This window comes from Juglans microcarpa x Juglans regia, chromosome 8D (assembly GCF_004785595.1).
Source record: "Juglans microcarpa x Juglans regia isolate MS1-56 chromosome 8D, Jm3101_v1.0, whole genome shotgun sequence".
Taxonomy (NCBI): Eukaryota; Viridiplantae; Streptophyta; class Magnoliopsida; order Fagales; family Juglandaceae; genus Juglans; species Juglans microcarpa x Juglans regia.
The window spans coordinates 8897080-8903341 of record NC_054608.1 but is presented as its reverse complement, the minus strand read 5'-3'; positions in this window follow the sequence as shown (position 1 = coordinate 8903341).

Here is a 6262-nt window from a genome sequence, read left to right as displayed (position 1 = left end):
GAACCACTAGAGAAGTATGTCAGAAAGGCCGATCAAGCCCAGCTAAGTCCAGCCAAGCCCAATGCCCTTCATCTAAAAGAAGTCAGTGGGCCTCTGTAGTGTACTCGGCCCATGAGCAAAACCCACCCACGAAGAAGCGTGGGGAGTGAACAGTAGGGGTAGATGGGACTCGCCGCTCTAACACCTCCCTGGTGACACATTACCCTCAGGAACCTGTGCAACCAGGTGGGTGGGAAATATGGGGAACCCTTGATCTCTTGACAATAGGCATGGATGGGCTTAATAAAGAACATATGCATGCCAAAGTGAGTCAGGGAGCCACGTCACATTAATGCTGTCACTCCTCGGACTCTACGCTGCATTAATGATGTCGCCCTAGAAGCCACACTACATTAAATGGTCACCGGCAGGTGGGGAAGCTGATGGGAGGGGCGGTGAGGTGCACGATTGTGCACGGTGGCGCAGAAAATCATCAACCCGAATGGGTTTCACACAGCCAGCGGGGGGAGAGAGAGAGAGCGTGGGGAAGGGAATCTGGGGTGGGGGAGGTCGCCGGAGTGTGGGGAAGGAGGTGGGACGGGCAGTGTTGCCGGACAGTGGCTCATGGCGACGGCTGGAGGATGAACGATAAGGACGCAGGTGAGAGAGGGAGAGCAGGTCGCGCAGGAAGGGAAAAACAGAGGAAGAAAAGAAAGAAAGAGGAAAGAAAAAGAAAAGATGAAAAAGAAGAGTGGGGAAAAGAAATGAGGTCCAGTCCTCACTTCTTGGGTCACAGAAAATGATCCAACGAAAATAATTTTAAAACATCAAATCAATTAAAATAAATTAAACGTAATGATTCAATGAAAATAAAATAATTAAATCCCACAATCAATTAATTTAAAAAAGAAGAACAATTTAAATGCATAACAATAACAAATATTAAAGAAACATCTCAAATTAATTTTCACAATTTAAAGATGTTAAAATAAACCATCTAAAAATATCCGATAATTTTAAAACAAGAGAATATATTTTTGAATTATTAAAAATAATCCTTTCAATAAAAATACACTAAAATACAGGGTGTTACATCCTCTCTCCCTTAAAATAAAATTTCATCCTCGAAATTTGTAGAGCCAAACATCACGCTAAAGCAGGATACAAGACACAACCAGAACACGCTTAAGAAAAAAAAATCACACGACCTCCAACACCCAACGAGCATGAGTACAACTTGCTTAACTTTTCCAAAAATTGAGAATAAACCACACAAGGCATCCATTACGAAAGATCAGGTTAGACCCTTACCTGCCATAACTCCAGCGTCTTGAGTCTCTGGAACCTCGTCGTCAGCACTACCAGGAGTCAACGTGTACATCTGAGCCTGACCTAATTGCCTCTGACCAGTTTTACCACCTCGATGACCACCCTGATTCACTTGGGTCCGATTTGGACACTCACGAGCAAAGTGTCCCATCTGATCGCACTCAAAGCACTGGTTCCAACCCTGACGGCACTCGCCCTCATGGGCCCTATTACATCTGCCACAAACTGGAGCTCGACCCCCAATACGTACACTGGAGGCTACCTGTGATCGAGACCTGATCCTCTGCATGAACTTCTGCGGCGACCCGGAGCTGCTCCCTTCACCATCAATGTTCAGTCTCTTCTTACCCGGAGGGGAGCCTACCACAGCACCACGCTCTCGCTCAGCAATACAGGCCACCTCAACCAACCTCTGAAAGTTTTGGATTTGCAAGCATGCGACTTGTCTGCGGATCTGAGAGCGCAACCCTTCCTGAAAACATTCGGCCCGCAACTCTTCGGTGGCTATCAGATGAGACGCAAATCGCCCAAGCTCTATAAATTTTCTGGCATATTGCTCGACAGTCATATCCCCTTGGACCAAGTTATTGAATTCCCGAGCCTTTTGCCGTCTCACAAAAACAGGGAAGAAGCGATCGTCAAACTCTTTCTTGAAGCGCTGCCAAGACACAGCCGCCAAAGATCCCAACTCTATCTCTAGGAGTTCCTGCTTAGTCTTCCACCAATTAGCTGCTTCACCTTGCAACAGGTAACTCCCATACAACACCTTCTGGGCCTCTGTACAACCACAGACTTCAAATGTCCTTTCGAGGTCTTCAATCCACCTCCCAGCTCGAAGTGGATCCTCTTCGCCCGTGAAGGCAGGAGTCCTATGTGCCAAGAAACGCTCATAGGTCCCGACTTGCACCACCCTATTCTGCTCTCCTTGCTGTGGATGAAAATTCTGTTGAAAGAACTCCGTCATCCAATTCAATGCCCTCACCATGGCATAATTTCCATCACCCCTCGGTAATTCATCATCGGGCTCATTAGCTTGCCTTCTTGGTCGTACCATCTTCCTGCCATAGCGTAACCATTAATCCCACTATCAGCTTAAAACAAACTAAAATATAATTATAGTAAAATAAATTAAAATACAACAATATCACGTAAAATAAAATAACTAAATAAAATAAAATAACATAAAATAAAATAAATAAACAAACAAATAATGTATAATAAAATAAATAAAACAATTAAAATAATATACTCCCAACAAAATAATTTCAAATCACAATTTAAAAATTTTCTGGTACTGCACCTATGGGACATGTGGTTTTACCCAGAGTTGAACTGCTCTGATACCACCTATGACGCCCTGACTCTCACGTACAAAAATATACGAGAATCGTGACGTCGGGATAATGACAACACGTGTCACGCATCCCACCGATAGTGTCAAGTGTGTGCAACGTGCAAAAGTGCACAATAAAAATCGCAGCAGATAATGTAAATAAGTCATCTAAGTACCAGAAGTTTAAATACAAATATTCAAAACAAAGCATCTTTAAAAAGTTATACAGTCATCCCAAATTATATTACAAAGGCAAATACATAATAATTGATAAAATGAATCTCGATATATGGGAGCAATCCCAGATCACTCTTACAACGGAGCCAAGCTTATGGCTCGTCATCCACATTTGCATCAAAAGCTGCGATACCATAAAATGGTACCACAGGTAAGTAATAATCCAAATAACCCTCGGAATAAAAATGCATTAATGCATGGCGGCGCAAAAAATCAACAACCCGAATGGGTTTCACACAGCCAGCGGGGAGAGAGAGAGAGCGTGGGGAAGGGAATTTGGGGTGGGAGAGGTCGCCGAAGTGTGGGGAAGGAGGTGGGACGGGCGGTGTCGCCAGACGGTGGCGCATGGCGACGGCTGGAGGACGAACGATACGGACGCAGGGGAGAGAGGGAGAGCAGGTCGCACAGGAAGGGAAAAACAGAGGAAGAAAAGAAAGAAAGAGGAAAGAAAAAGAAAAGATGAAAAAGAAGAGTGGGGAAAAGAAATGAGGTCCAGTCCTCACTTCTTGGGTCACAAAAAATGATCCAACGAAAATAATTTTAAAACATCAAATCAATTAAAATAAATTAAACGTAATGATTCAATGAAAATAAAATAATTAAATCCCACAATCAATTAATTTAAAAAAGAAGAACAATTTAAATGCATAACAATAACAAATATTAAGGAAACATCTCAAATTAATTTTCACAATTTAAAGATGATAAAATAAACCATCTAAAAATATCCGATAATTTTAAAACAAGAGAATAAATTTTTGAATTATTAAAAATAATCATTTCAATACAAATACACTAAAATACGAGGTGTTACAATATACGTAATTCCGTCCGTCTCTCGTTACAAAATTAATGAGAGTATTGCAACGTGGCACTATTTGCGAATTTCTAAAAATTTATATATTAATTTTACAAAATTTAAAAACTGAGATCCCGAATTGTAAAGCCGTGAAACCATTTCACGATTAAATCCTTAAAATTAATTTCAATTTTAATAACTACCCTTTATTTAAATAGAGTTATACAGTATAGTACTAATAAATAAAAGAGTTGAAGTTAATTGATTTCCTTATCTCTTATTACAAAAGTGTAGAACTTACTAAATCTATGGACAAAAAGCATCAAATTATGCAATATTGTGGCATGATCTGCAAAGTGGCCCAAACGTTTTGCATCTTTTAACCGAATGTATGGAGTTATAAATGCTGTTTTCTTAACCTTTATACTTATTCTAATACCTCGTTTGTTTTCACAACTCCTCTCAACTCATCTCATCTAATATTTTCTAAATTCCAACACGAAATAAAATAAATAATTCAACTTTTTTAAATCTCAAAATAAAAATAAATATGTAAAAAATATATTTTAATAATATTTTATTCAACTTTTAATTTTAATCTCAATTAATCTCATCTCATATCATCTGTGAAAACGAGGCATAAATGTTTTTCCTTTACTTCATTTCATGTTAAGGACTCTAGATCGATCTCTCCCCTTGTGTGGCTTTGGAATAAATGGTTTAAGTATTTGATCCCACCACTAGAGAAGAATATTGCAAAAGCAATACGCAGCCGATCATAGTAATAAGTAGGACCCTAGATCTCTCCCCTTGCATTTGTGGGTTTGGCGATTCCTACTATTTTCTTGGTAGTTAATACTATTTTCTGTCCGTCAGGACCTAAGATTGTACATGAGTGGTACTGCATCTCATATTCTTTTTCCATGTGCAATAATTTTAATGGGTGCAGAATGTTTGGACCAGACCTTTACTGCCATGCAAGCTAGTGGATAAAAAATGACTTGACCGATTTTATTAATTTGGCGTTTATCAGTTTGAAGATTCATGTCATCAAATCTTCATCATATTAACACACTACAACATAATTACTTTTTAGTGACGGTTAAAAAATTGTGACAGTCCTCAAACCATCACTAAAAAATATTTTATGTGATAGTTTTTGGAAACCATCACTAATGATAAATGAATTTTTTTTTTCGTTCAAACGGAGAGCAAATTTACATTCGAACGTCACATATACATTCGAACATTATGGCTACCTACTTGAGAACATGAAATGCTTTTCTGTCAACATTCGAACGTTAATTGTAAATTTAAATTCAATATGACTCTAATTTAAAAATTATGTGATTTTTATAGTGCATAATTTGTGAACAAATCGAAAAAATTGTAATATATATTTATATTTATATACACACAATCTGTAAATATATAATTATATATTTATATATATAAATAGTTATGTTTAATATATAAATATAGATTTATATATACATATATAAATGTATATTTGGTATTAAAGTTGGAAAATCTAACATTAAAAAAGATTGAGAATTGAAATTAAAAAATAATAGATATATTAAATAATATTGTTCCTTACATATATTAAAAACAAAATACAAAATATGATTGAATTTCGTAAACAATACTCAGACGAACGTATTGTTCACGAAATTCGTACTCCATATCTCCTCAGTCAAGCTATCAATCTTCTCGTTGAGGATACCTACATGATGGACTATCTCGGCAACAGACTCCTCTACAGCCATGATTTGTCGATCGATATGCGTAGTCAATTGTGAGATTACCGCATCAATCCAAGTAGGCCGTGTATCTCCCGCAAATGTACTCGTCGGCTACTGACTATCATAGGGTCTGGGTTACGTCGAGGGAACAAGATCCGCTATAGGGGTGGCTGACATCGAGGATACCCCCTTATCGAGGAACTAGATGCGTGCTTATGTCAAGGGGGCTCATCTGATCTGTGACCCACTCCTTCGGCTAGAGTAGCACTCTTCGAGCAAGTAATAGCCAACTGATGATGACACCATATGGGAGGTTGTCCGTGGAGACGATGCTGGCCTCATAACGGATCTCCTCAAAGGTGTGTACTGGCAAATCAATGGGATCTTCACGTGCCACTCATATAAAAAATTGTGCCCAAGTCCGACTAAATGTGATTTTATATGCCACAGGATTCAGGTTTGTTATAACAATAAGCTGCAACATACAGAAGAAATGTAGCAGATGTATTTGGTTGAACGGGTTATTCCTCTCGATTTGCATGCAGTCTTTCCGGTTGAGAATGTAGAAATCCTTGTCTCAATCATCATCTCGAGTCTCACGGTCAGTACCTTTGCCCTCTGATCGGTCTGCATCTCTAGCATCATCTACTGGCCCAATTGGGCCAGTAGATGATGCAGAAGTGCCTACATCTGCATCGAGTGTGCTGTATGCAAATGTAGATGTGTGAACGATGGCTGTGTCACCAGTCTGAGAATCAGCTATAGTAAATGTCTCAACTACTCAACGAATCCTGAGGAGCTCGGTGATCACATCAGATGAAATATCAAACGAAACACCGC